The following is a 14,223-nucleotide window of genomic DNA, read 5'->3' as shown; positions in this document are numbered from 1 at the left end:
CAGACATCTTCAATGGAACCCAAAAAAATAGAGAAAAAGGTAGAAAGAAAGGTATCGCTGGGAAGACAGTGTGGCGGGGGATCTGCTTCAGTATCGCGTCAGTAACTGGCAGCAAGTTGCGCAATATGTCTCTCGATGGCCAATATTTTTTTGGATCACTGAGCCAATATAGTTAGTGACCTTCATTGTATAGTCCCCACCACACACATCGGAGAGGCCAAAAGTGCCATGTAAGAGATTATCATATAACTGCAAATTGATTGCGTAAAGTCAACAATGTAGCTATCTTTTTGAATCATCAAATTGAATTATCAGTACAGTGTGAACCATCTGTGGATCATAAGCCAATGATAGTAAATTCTGTTAGTAACTTTGTATTCGTAAACTATTACGAATACTGAGCTGGGCATGTGTACATAAGAAAGTATGGAGAAATATCTAGTGAACATTATTTATTATACAGCGTGGGCTGGTTAAGCCCGACAGATTTTAAAGGTGTATTCTTGCCCACATTTAGAGACTAAAATGTTATACATAGTTTTTTGAAATCGGTCTTGTTTTAGAGAACTTAGAAAATCGCGTTTTTGGCATTTTGGCTGCGCGGCTGCCACTATGTGATTTGGTTTAGACATACCGACTGACAGACATAAAAGTTTAAAAGGAAACTGGGTAAATCCACGGTGACTCACGTTACTTTGTAGTCACTATTCCTAACAATCTTGTCGTATATTTGAGATCAAGAGCTTTCTACCTCGAAAACTTGATAATAATATCACAGAGTACATTACTGCGAATGAATTGTCGAAGTACTTTTTCTCCAACAAATTATGGAAATTGGAGAAAAGTAGAAAATAACTCTGTGACTCACGTTACAAGAAATGGACACGGAGTTTTTCGCCTTTTGTGTTTATTGATTTCCCTTTGATTATTGAATGAATTTGTTTTAACAAAATAACAACACAATGACATAAATAATCAAGCTTATTTAATAGTTAACCAAATGAAATCAAAGATACACACTTATTAAAATAAACTATAAAACCTCACGAACTCACGTTACAGCGATTTCGTGAATCACGTTACTTGCGACTACCTAGAATATTTTGATATTTTTTTATCATTTCTAGCAAACAAATAGCATATTTTTTACTTATTATTATTAGAATTAGATAAAATAAATTGTATATAGGCTATAAATTTTTTTTTTCAGCTAGTGGGTTTATGTCATCTTGTTTTTCCATTTCGGTATAATGTATAATTTGGGGTTAATAACCTGGTTTTTCTTTTACACCTTTGTCGAATGCTTGAGATATTTGTGCTTTTTCCAACTCGCCACACTGCCAATAATGATACTTAATAAATAATATATGATACTTTGATATGCTAGTAACAGTTGGAGCCTTAGAAAATATTTTTTCAATTTCCTGAGGAGAGAGGTTGATGACTTGTACAGAAGACTCGTTTGCCGCATTGGCAAACTGTTCTGCATTAAATACAACAGCCTTTCTGGTCATAACTTGAAGTCTCACAGTTCTCTTAAGAGAGCCACCAATTCCATCGACAGGACCCTTGCCGTGGGAGGTAGCAAAATAATTCCAGATGATGTGTACTCCATTTCGTTTTTCCAAGAGTTTTATTGCTTCGACAATGAAGCGATTTTTAAATTGTGATGCAGGGCCGTCTGACCACAGATGGACTTCTTTAATGTTATTTGGCAGCTTTTGAAGTATGCGATCTATAAAGATGGTCGCCGTGTTTTTATCATGGTGCCGATTATCAGACACGATAACAATTTTTTGACGGCAAGCCTATGTTTTTTCTTATACTCTTCATACTTTCCTTCGTCTTTCAGCTTCTGTCTTCTTCTTTTTGCCCTTTCTGCCGCTGATAGAGGCATTGTAGCTACAAAATACATTAAAATATTTAGTTACTCGCTTTACAGTTGCAATAACGAGATTCACTGTGACTCACGTTACAAGTATCTCAAGTCAAGTATTTCTTTAAAATAACACTTTTGCGGAGAAATAAACCGCGAGAATGACATCATCTAAGCCAAATCATATACACATAGTTCAATATAAGTTCATTTGTCCAAAACTTCAGTACAGTAAATGAAAAATATTGTTTTTTGCGTTACTCACGTTACTCAACGACATGCAATTTTCATTCTCCTCTTACATCATTTTCTTTCAACTTATGATAATTGTAATCAAAGTACCGCGTGAATAATTTAATAGACAACAGATAAATAAAGGTTACTTACCTCTTCTTTGCGTAAAAATCAATTAAAGTCGTAATATTTATAATCACTTATTTTACGTTCGTAGTTGATTCCGCAAGCAGCACTTACAATGTCGGAAATTATGACAACCGTTGACTTATTATTGACTTAAGGGTATTAAAATTGTTCTGCTACCCTCATTTGTTTATTCTACATTCAGACACATTCTAAATTCAATAGTTTATTTTTTCGTTGTCATGTCCGAGTTACGCGGAAATACCCAACTCACAATTTTAATCTGTGAAAACAAAAACTTTACTTAGGTATTCGTTGTCATGTTTTTTTGGCTAAGATGCAAGAAGAAATAACCTATTAGAGCGTTTTCTTCTCACCAGTTTCAACAAAGGAGAATTTCTTGCAATTGGGTTTGTGACTGAGGTAAAATTTTATTCTTATATAATCTAGAGCATTGTTTTATTTATAGTAAATTACAGAAAAATAATAAAAAGCTAAAACTAGTTTATTTATATTTTCGAGACTAACTTTTATCTGCTGTATGTTTAAGAGGGAAGAATAGCTTTGCGATCCTAACGAAATAACGGTACTTTTTCTATGAAATTCCATTTTAGTAGAAAACGGTTTCCACTAACTAAATCTTAAGAAATCCCTTTAATTTTGGTGTCATACGCTTCAGCATAGCAGCATAGCTTCAGCATATTCTAGGTTTATAGGTTTCGCTTTAAAATAAATATATTTCTTATATTGCAAATTTTGAAAATAAAAGAAAAACCTGTAAACTTAGTTTTTCATTCTGTCAATATAAAAATTAAGCATTAAAGAAAATTTATAAGAACTAAAATGAAATCATAGGTGTGTGGACCCCTTCTGGGAAAAAGCCTCCCCCAAAGTGTTCCATGTATTTCTGTCTGTGGCTGTATCGAGCCACCTTTGCCCTGCTGTCGCTACTATCTCGTCCGCCCACCTGGCGCGCGGACGTGCTCGGGCTCGCGTGCCCCGTGGTTCTGTCAACAGACTAAAAAATTATGGAGAATGAAAAATAATTAGAAAGTGGAAAAATATTTTCTCTTTTTGTACGAGTACGTGATATATTTCCCTCTTAATTCTTTACCACCGACGAGCATTTGACGGAATTTCAAAAAAATTCAATTTAGAAACGGAAAATTTCAGTCCTCATACAAAAATATGTAAAGTTTCCAGAAATTTCGCAATTTGAGAAACTTTTCGACGGCAAATCGGTCATCTTTGTCACGTACCTACTAACGCGATGTCGCGGCAGGGCAATGTTGTTTCGTGCGACAAATTAGCAGCTATTCTATTTTTCCTTCACGTGTAACAATTAAGGTGTTGTCGTTATCAAGGTATAATTGACTACGTCAGAGTTATCTATAGGCATCGTTCGAATTCAGATTGCACTAGCATTACGTCGGGTGAGAATACGTTTGAGCCATATCCATTTTCAAGCAAAATGATTCCTTAAACAAAAAATATGCTATAATTGACACTGTCTAGTCGGTTTTTAAAAAACCTTATTTTTCAAAAATATTGTGCCACACCCGCTTTTTATACGATAATTTATACTCTGTTAACAAAAAATTATCACGAAAATTGTGACATACTCAAAACTTTGTGTCATCTCAGACATTGTGCGTTTAACATTTACTCATCAAAAACGGAATATGGCAATAAATAAATATTATAGGACATTATTACACACTAGCTGTGCCCGCGGCTCCGCTCGCGTGGTATTCGGTCTGTGTCAGTAACCGGCTCATTCACCGCTAATTTCTCTGCCTCTCCCCTGGAGGTGGAACTTGAAGTAAAGTTGACAGATGGATACGCTAGAGGACTGTAGTCTAGATAAAATATTTTACAATTAGGTACCACTTAATTAAACTACACTCGGCATTTTTCATAAGGCATTTTCAGTTTTTAGTTCTTATGGCATTTTAACGCGTATAAAATGCGAGTCCCAAATCGTTTGACATTTACACCGCAAACATCAGAGATTTTATTTTTCATAGTACCCACCTTCGTAGCCATTATTAAGTGCTTAAAAGAGGCGATACGTATGAATATGGATACGATAAAATTACGATTAGGTATAATTCATGACGGAGAAAATATTTTTTTAGATAATTATGCAGTTATACGCGTGTTGATATGTGTGTTGATTTTGCCACTACTTAACTATGTAAGTAAACATTATTAACCGACTTCAAGATTTCAAAAGGAGGAGAATCGAGGGAACTCTTCAAATATGAAAGTCATACATATAATGATTTTTGTATTTTCTTTAACAAATCTAGCATTTACATTTAAAAAAGTGACATTTGATGAAGTTGAACTGCTGATGATGATCAGAATGGAACTCTTCAACGATACACAGTACACGTTTGGCGATTTGTCCTCTTCGCTGTGTTTGTTAAGTAAATTAGATTTTCAAGACAAATTTTTGTCAAGTTCGAGTTCTGACGATGGGGTCCATGAGGAATCGAGGGAACTCTTCAAATGTGAAAGGCATACATATAGTGATTTTTGTATTTCCATCAACAAATCAAGTATTTACATTTGTAGAAGTGACATTTGATGAAGTGGAGCTGTTCATGATGAACAGAATGGAACTCTTCAACGATGCATAGTTCACGTTTGGCAATTTGTTCTCTGTGCATGTTTGTCAAGTGGTTAGGTTTTCAAGACACATTTTTATATTTCTATCCTATTTAGTTTTTTTAATAATTATCTGGTGCTTTATTTCATGCATGGTGTGAAATAATTTATCTTAAATACAGTCGAATACCCTATTGCGAGTATCTTACCAGTCAACCATAGGACAAATCTGAAATGTGTCAAGGTGGGTGCAGTGACAAAAAAAAACATGTTACCTCCTTTTATACATAATTAGGCGTAGGACGCTGTCTTTTTAATTTAATTGTATGAAATCAAAAATCAACAATAATCGTTCTTTCACCGGTCTACCTCATTGAAGTCGGTTTTTTTTTCTTAAAAATTATTAGTTTACTTGATTACTAAACTTTTACTCAGTTTCCCAAAAGATGGCACTGTGCAATGTATGGCAATTAATTTAGTGTCGTTTAATTTCGTTGTATTATTACATCAACACACTTGAAATTGAATTGATATCCGTACCCCCCTCTTCTAACTTTAGAGTTAATTTGGCAAAATCCTTCCTCGGTGGCTTAATTTCAGCACCATATCTGTTAGTTTAGCAGGGTACTCGATACTCGTAGCACATATTTGTTGTAAAAGTTTGCACCTCCTTCCTAAGTAGCGCCATAAGATTCAGGTGCAAACTTAACTCAATCGAGTGTAGTGGCTACCCCCCCCTTCTAGGGGTTGAATTTGTATAGCCTATAACTTGGCCGGGCATTTTCTCGACAGATTAGTAAAGTTTGCATCAAAATCCGTTCAGCCGTTTTCACGTGATGCGAGGTCAAATAAACAGACAAACAGAGAAACAGACAAACAGACAAAAATTCTAAAAACTGTTGGAACGTGTTCTGTTAACGATTCTTAGTATCCCCAGCCTATTTTTTTTCGAATATCTTGCGTGTACAGACTTTCGACCCCCTTCAGCTTTATTATATGTATAGATTGACTAAGTTCCACAGTAAGCTCAATAATAAGGCTTGTGTTGTAGGTACCTGGACAACGATATAAATATATAATTATAAATACTTAAATACATAGAAAACACCCAATACTCAGAAACAAATATCCGTGTTCATCACACAAATATATGCTCTTACTAGGATTTGAACCCTGGACCATCAGCAGCTTCGTAGACAGGGTTGTTACCCTCTAGGCCAGACCGGTCATCAAAAACAAAAAATAAAAATGCTTTTATTTCATGATTACCACTGTATTAAAAATATTTGTATACATATGTGGCTAAATGATAAATAAGTTAAATATTTCCTAAATATAAAACTTTCGGAAAAATATATTGTTTTGCTTTTTTTCGCTTTCCTGCTAACCAATCAATGTAAGTGGCGTATGGCACAAACGTATTCTCACTCGACGATTAGGTACCGCTGCATTATAATATATTGCGATGTCAAAAACCCGGGAAGTAATATCGCGCTGAATTACTGCTGCAGTAATGCTATCGGCAGTAATGTCGCGCTGCAATACTGCAGCAGTAATACGATCGGCAGCAATGTCGCGCTGCAATACTCCTGCAGTATTGCTATCGGTAGTAATATTGCGCTGCAATACTGCTGCAGTAATTTATTCGGCAGTAATGTTGCGCTGCAATACTGCTGCAGTAATGCAATGGGCAGTAATGTCGCGCTGCAATACTCCTGCAGTATTGTAATCGTCAGTAATGTCACGCTGCAATACTACTGCAGTAATGCAATCGTCAGTAATCTCACGCTGCAATCTGCTGCAGTAATGTTACAGACTACAGGAAACGTCAAATTTAATAAAGCAACAAATTTGATATTCAGACTGACTGACTATACCATGATATTTTTCTCAAAATTATTTTTTATCTAAGCACATGTCGGATATGACAAGGCAGCAATGGAGTCCATTGACCTTGTTGTAACCATACAATTTGTGGGCAGACTGTATGAAGAATATATCAGCGTCTAAATCTTTTAACGTAATTGGGTGACTTTCAAAACTTTTGAACACAGTTAAGGCCTTAATTGATTCTTATTTGAGTACAGTCAAGGTATTAAATATCGATACGGACAAAGGGCCAAAAATATGTATACATATTTTTGGCAATAAGGTCTTATTGCCTTCATATTAAGGTAGTGTGTACATATTTTTGTCACTGTCCGTATCGATATTTAATACCTTGACTGTACAAGTAAACTATATCTGTACCCATACTTCGTTTTCTGAGCATTAGAAGGAAGGTGAACAATATTGATATGTCCGTTTATGGAAAAAACACGTCTAAAAAAGTCACATTGTGTTCATTTTTTGCATGGATCCAATTAAAATCTATAAATCAGACCAAGCTAAGTGTGCACTGAATTTGGCGTGACTATTTTTTTTAATGATATATGATTTTAAGGTTGTCTGGAAGAGATCGCTTTTTAGCGATAAGACCGCCTGTTGTTTACCTCTTCTTTATGTGTTGTATTATTTGTACTGTTTCTGTATTGAGGCATATTGAGGTGTGCAATAAAGTGTATTTGTATTGTATTGTATTGTATGAGGCAAAGGAGCAGACGGATCACCTGATGGTAAGCGATTACCGCCGACCATGGACACCTGCAACACCAGAGGGGTTGTAAGTGCGTTGCTGGCATTTAAGATAAATAAATAAATAAATAAATAAATATTATAGGACATTATTACACAAATTGACTAAGTCCCACAGTAAGCTCAATAAGGCTTGTGTTGAGGGTACCTAGACAACGATATATATAATATATAAATATTTATAAATACTTAAATACATAGAAAACACCCATGACTCAGGAACAAATATCCATGCTCATCACACGAATAAATGCCCTTACCAGGATTTGAACCCGGGACCATCAGCTTCGTAGGCAGGGTCACTACCCACTAGGCCAAACCGGTCGTCCGAAGATGGGAGTACGCTCTTAAAAACGTCATAATTTCCTAAAGAAAATACTTTTGTAAACACTCATTCTCATTGCAAGATCTGTGCAGAGTTAATTAAGAATAAAAAACCGGCCAAGTGCGAGTCGGAATAGCGCACGAAGGGTTCCGTAACATTATCTATAAAAACAGCAATAAAATAATGTCTATTGTATGGGAGCCCCCTTCAATATTTATTTTATTCTGTTTTTTGTATTTGTTGTTATAGCGGCAGCAGAAATACATGATCTGTGTAAATTTCAACTGTTTCACTATCACGGTCATTGAGATACAGCCTGGTGACAGAGGGACAGACAGATGGACGGACAGTGGAGTCTTACAATTAGTAATAGGGTCCCTTTTTACCCTTTAAGTACGAAACCTAAAAACAAGCATTAAATCATTGTTTGAAAAGTTTTTTATCGTGGCACCAAAATCTTCTTACATGAATAACTTGAATTTGTCGACAAAAACCCTTACACTTTGTGGTGTGGATGGATTACCAAAAAATAGTTTTCATGGCATTAGTTTATAATTTATTTATAAAAAAATACGTGACATTTGTCACCTGCATTTTCCTCTCAATGGCCTATTAGCCTAGATCATAATTAGGTTCGTCCTAAGCAATATAAGCTAACATCTGACGTTTTCCCGTGGTCTTTGGACCGAGGTATTCAGGCCAACAAGCCTAGACATTTCGTCACAGTTACTAAAACAAACAAGACTAGCCTGTATTGCGATAGTGTTAAAGTGCATTAGAAACGCATGAATTAACCTGGCTTGTATGTATACGGCAAAATAACAAGAGCCCTGGTATGTATGGGAGTGTATAGTTTGGAGGGGTCTTCGTAAATTGGTACTTAGTTTTACTACATCAGGTGTATGGGCTGAGTTGCAAAATGTATTGGTTTAGTATTGGTTAAACAGGAGAGTATGTTATTGATGTTCTAAGTAAGATGAGCCTTTTTGAAATTGCAATATTTTAGTTCATGTTTTGCTTGAGTAAGTGAGATTTTAATTGCTTATGCTAACTTTTGACCGACTTCCGAAAGAGGCGTTACTCATATCTAGGTAATGTATTGTTAGGTAAATTATGCTCATTAGGTATTTCGACATAGACTGGTGACGTTTTTTGTAAACTCAGATATTGAACCTATGTATAACTTGATGTGACTTGAAAATATGGGCAATAATTAGGCTCAGTCGTGTTCATTATTTTCGTTGCCTTGTTTTCGTCCCCAAAATTTGAGACGGAGTAGAGCTTTTTGTATTAGTCGAAATTTGTTTTTAATTTTGCTAATGTAAAATATGATCTACAGCTAGAAAAACATACAGCACTCGACTTTTTTATTTATTTAATAGAAGATATAGCAAGCGTGACAGAGTGGTCAGAAACACGACAATGAAAAGATTTTTGAACCAGTCAATGAACTAGAATAACTATAGAAGCCTAACTGGAGCACAAAAATGACTCCACGGGAATTGTGCCAAGATGGCCAAGAGCGGCACAATTGTAATGCACACAAGGTGGCAAATGTCAACGTCAAATATTGTAATGCCGCGCAAGAGTTTTGACATATGTAACAATTTCACAGTACAGTCACGTCTGAAAATATCGGTGCGAAAAATGTGCAAAAAATATGTATATACCTTAATATATGGGCAATAAAGTCGTGTATACATATTTTTGGCACTATTTTCGTATCGATATTTTCAGACGTGTCCGTACATATGGTTCTACTTTACTTTAGGTGGTGCATTAGTGCGATAATATGTACATTACGTAATTATGTCGTTATCGTATAAGAAAACAAATTGGATATAGGGCAAAATACGTTTTTATAACCAAGCCGTCATTATACTACCTAATAGCAATTAATAAAATAATTAGGTATTATTTATTCACCAATATAGAAACAATCAAATTATTATTATACGTTGTTAAATAAAATAAAACCAACGCAATGAATCGATTTTGATATAACATATCTAAGAATCACCGCTAAAAGAAAATGCTTTCAAATAGAAAAGCCGCATTCAAATCGGTCTACCCGTTTAAGAGGAATGGTTCCCCAGACACACACACATAGCGGTAAAACTTATAACACACCTTTTTGCGTCGGGGAGACAATAACAACGTTGTTTGAAGCAGATATATACGAATTATAATAATAAACTGTAAACTTTATATCAAATCGTATACAAACGTCATACCGCGCACGAATTGGGTGAAAATCAAATAGGCCGCATTGCCTCCCTCATTAAACGGCGACCTTGACTTACCGAAACTAACAAATTCAATTTAAATCCAAACAAAATTGAGCTTTAATTCTTATTGTTAAAGTTCAAATGCCAAGCGAGGAAAAGCGAAAGTTAGGAGAATTTGAAAGTTATGTTTATCAATATGGCCGCTATAGGGAGAGGAAGAATTCCTCCCACCCTCAAAGCTCGCTCAGTTTCATTCTGAACTTCGAGACGGACGCACGCGTGTTAATGTGCCAAAATGTACTAAAAATTATTCCATATTGTGCTATGATTTGGTTCATATTGTCTTCCTATATCCATAGTGACGGTATGTATTTGTCCTATTTATGCGTACTTTAGAAAGGTCAAGGGTTATTGAGGCCTGCCATTGATTTCATGGGATACGGATTTAAAATGTTCTTTTGATAGGCATAGATAAATGTGTTAACCTTTTGGTACTACATCTACCTACTCTCGAATATTTTTTTGATTTATTTACCGTGTGTCGTGTGTTCCTGATTTGAGGCATAGTTTTACGTGCTATAACAAATACATATACTTGGCAAATACCTACTTTTATCGACGTGGTATTACTGCAGCAATATTGCACCGCGACATTAATAATTACTGCTTTCGTTGTTGCTATACCTAAATGTCCAAATCGTTGTTGGAGTATTCCACGGGCTGTGTTGCGACTTTTTTCATCGTTTAGAGCAGGCGATTATTTTTCTGTGCATATTTTTGACCATTAGTCACAGACTCTTGTACCTGGAAATCTTCAGAAATTTCGCGTTTGTACAATCTCGTGGAATGCTCCTGTTGCTGCCCGGATTTTTGTCATTTTTGGCAGTAACGCAGTCGGCAGTAATGTCGCGCTGCAATACTGCAAATGACCATAACGTTTTAAAATAGTGTTTTCAATTTTGCTTATTGATTGATTCATTTTGATTTTATGATTTGATTATTTTTTTTAAGTACACTATAAAGTTATTTGGTAATAATATACTTCAGGTAACATTCTGATCCAGACTGCACCAGCGTTACTGTTGCAGTATTGCGGCACCACATTGCTGCCTCAAATATCATTTTTTTATAATACGTCTGTGGGATTGTTTGCAAACATTTTTTTAGTTTTTTTTTTTTTAATACTACGTCGGTGGCAAACAAGCATACGGCCCGCCTGATGGTAAGCAGTCTCCGTAGCCTATGGACGCCTACAACTCCAGGCGTGTTAAATGCTCATTGCCGACCCCTAATACCCGGTATCCTCGTTAAGCTCCAGTAACCTTACTCACCGGCAGGAACACAACACTATGAGCAGGGTCTAGTGTTATTTGGCTACGGTTTTCTGTAAGGTGGAGGTACTTCCCCAGTTGGGCTCTGCTCTAGATCTGAAATGACATCCGCTGTGCTGTGCCCTGTGCCCTACCACACAAAGCGAGATGACATTCGCAGTTCATGTAGATGCCTGGAAATTTGACATATTAGGCAATAATCTTACGGCCCAACACTGCAGCAGTAAAGGTGACGTTCCGATATATGTAGACTGCAACTGCATTGCTCTATATGCAATAATCTATCAATTTCCTCGATAAAATAATGTACGTTCGCCGCCGCATTACTGTCGCAATTTCAAGGTTCATTCCGTCACTCATTTTATTAAGGAAATTATCAGTTACAACGCCAACTATGATTCCACAACAGTTCGAATCCCAACGATACATTTAACCATGTGAGCCAGTTATTGGGTACCTACGCTATAGTTCGTGTCATCCACGATGACGCGCAGATTTGTCAAATCTAACCTTTAATAACATGTTAATACGAGTCAAGGTAGGTGTCTTTGTGAATGACACGATCTATACATGCTGTTAAGTTCCATTTTTAGGATTCCGTAGTCAACTAGGAACCCTTATAGTTTCGCCATGTCCGTCTGTCTGTCTGTCTGTCTGTCCGAGGCTTTGCTCCGTGGTCGTTAGTGTTAGAAAGCTGAAATTTGGCATGAATATATAAATCAATAAAGCCGAGAAAGGCGTACAATAAAATCTAAAAATTTTTTTTTTTAGGGTACTTCCCCTACACGTAAAGTGGGGGTGAAATTTTTTTTTTGCTTCAACCCTACTTTGTGTGATATCGTTGGAAAGTTCTCTCAAAACAAAAAGGGGTTTTCAACAAACATTTTTTGATAAAGTGAATATATTCGGTGATAAACGCTCCGAAAGAAAAAAAATTGTGTCCTCCCCCCCTCTAACTTTTGAACCATAGGTCCAAAAAATATGAAAAAAATCTAGGAAGTAGAGCTTAAAAAATACATTAAACGAAAACTATAGCGGATATGATCAGTTTAGCTGTTTTTGAGTTATCGCAAAAAGTTTCCCCTTCATAGTAAAAAGACATACATCCACAGTTCATCCCTTGGTTGTTCAATCTACTATACTTTAAGCTCCAATTTAGCTTATTGTGACGGAAGAGTAACTACGGAACCCTACTCTGAGCATGGCCTCAATGGCCTGACATGCATTTGGCCGGTTTTTTATTTTTAAATGTGATGACTTAAACATCGTTTAAAATGACTAAGCAAATATATGTTGTGTCAAAATTAGCAACAAACTATCATGTTAAAATAATGTATGTAAATATTATATGAGTAAACGTATGTAAGCGATATTTCTCTCCACCTACTTGTGCTACTTTAGCTCGAGATGTTCAAGCATACATATGTAAATACCTACTTAAAAGTCGTGTAGTATAACACATTTTATAGATAAAGATAGTTTATTTTCCAATAGGCGTATACTACAAAAGGTTGTCTGGAAGAGATCGCTCTGTAGCGATAAGGCCGCCTGTTGTTTACGTCTATCTTCATGTATTTTATGTGTTTCCATGTACATTTTTTCAGAGGTTGTGCAATAAAGAGGATTTGTATTGTATTGTATTGTATTGTACAATGAGATTATGAATGTCAAATATCATGATGAGTGAGTCATGGATGTTTTATTTGTATTTAAGTATTTGTATATTATGTACCTATGTCGTTATCTGAGTACCCATAAATAAGCCTTCTTGGCTAACAGTGGGACTTAGTCAATTTGTTTAAACTTTTGACCGCCAAAGACGTCATATGACGCGCGCAGCTACAGCCCAACCCATGCCTTCATGCGTACCGACAAGGTTCACGATTACGCGCCGCGTACGATAGGCGTGGCGTTCAAAAGGTTAAAAATGTCCCTATAATATTTATTTATTTAAATAAAGTATACATATATTTATTAGTGTGGCTACCACCATCAAACTGTACCCCTAGTGTAAATAAATTCGATTTTGAAACGTGACGTACGCGTTTGCGTTTAGTCTCATTTTGTATTGGATTTAGAAAGAGCGCGCCAAGCGGGACGTTTTGGAAACTCAAAATCCTATACAAAATGAGACTTAACGCAAACGCGTTCGTCACGTTATGATGTCGATCAAATTTACACTAGGGGTACCTACTGACATTTAGGGTGAAAATCTTCACCTGCAATAGTTAACGGAGTGAATATATACCAAAAAGCCAAAATGTATAAAACAGACAATTTTTATTTCAGGATTTCGGGGTTGGTCCCATAGTAAAAGTTGCTCAGTATGGTGTTGTATTACCCTTTTGACTTGTAAAATTTGTAATTTTATTAATAAGTGAATATGAATATGACGTAAATAATATTCACATCGTAACTTATTGTAGGTGAGAAATTGTGCACCCTGTATTTACCATTACCGTACTCGCGTATTAGTGCGAGAGGGATGTAGAGAAAGTAAGTTGCGCAGACGTTTGCGAATATGTCAGTTTGACACTGCTAAGTGCTAATAAGTCAGTCAATGTACTGTAATAACCTAATAACAATCATTAAAAGGTCAATTTTTTTTTAAATTCTTATGAGTGCAGAGAGTTTCAAAGAAGTTGGAGAAGTCCACGGAAATTTTCACAGGAAACAAAAGAAAAATTGATTTTAGAAATGAAAAATTTCGATTTTCATACAAGAGTGTGCAAGTTTCCGAAACATGGAAATGAAAATATCGTAATTTCGGCAACTCTCCGGTAGCACATCAGTACTTATGAGCGCTGCGATTATGTTTTTTTTTATCTACCAATCAGGTAATTCGATAAAACGCGT

The 14,223-nt window shown here is 35.8% G+C and overlaps 1 protein-coding gene across 2 annotated transcripts in view; it reads left to right on the top strand.

Moving 5' to 3' along the window:
- LOC133533821 (elongation of very long chain fatty acids protein 7-like) overlaps positions 1-14,223 on the top strand; it is a 58,333-nt gene that overhangs the window by 34,486 nt on the left and 9,624 nt on the right. The window contains exon 1 of one of the 2 annotated variants that reach the window (XM_061872877.1): positions 10,175-10,400. The exons of the other annotated variant lie outside the window; for it this stretch is intronic. The gene's annotated coding sequence lies outside the window, so the exon portion shown is untranslated. Of the gene's footprint in view, positions 1-10,174; positions 10,401-14,223 lie in introns of those variants that run through there. 2 annotated transcript variants of the gene reach the window in all.

The sequence above is a fragment of the Cydia pomonella genome, unplaced genomic scaffold (genome assembly GCF_033807575.1).
Source record: "Cydia pomonella isolate Wapato2018A unplaced genomic scaffold, ilCydPomo1 PGA_scaffold_206, whole genome shotgun sequence".
Taxonomy (NCBI): Eukaryota; Metazoa; Arthropoda; class Insecta; order Lepidoptera; family Tortricidae; genus Cydia; species Cydia pomonella.
This window is presented reverse-complemented; position numbering and strand designations above follow the sequence as displayed.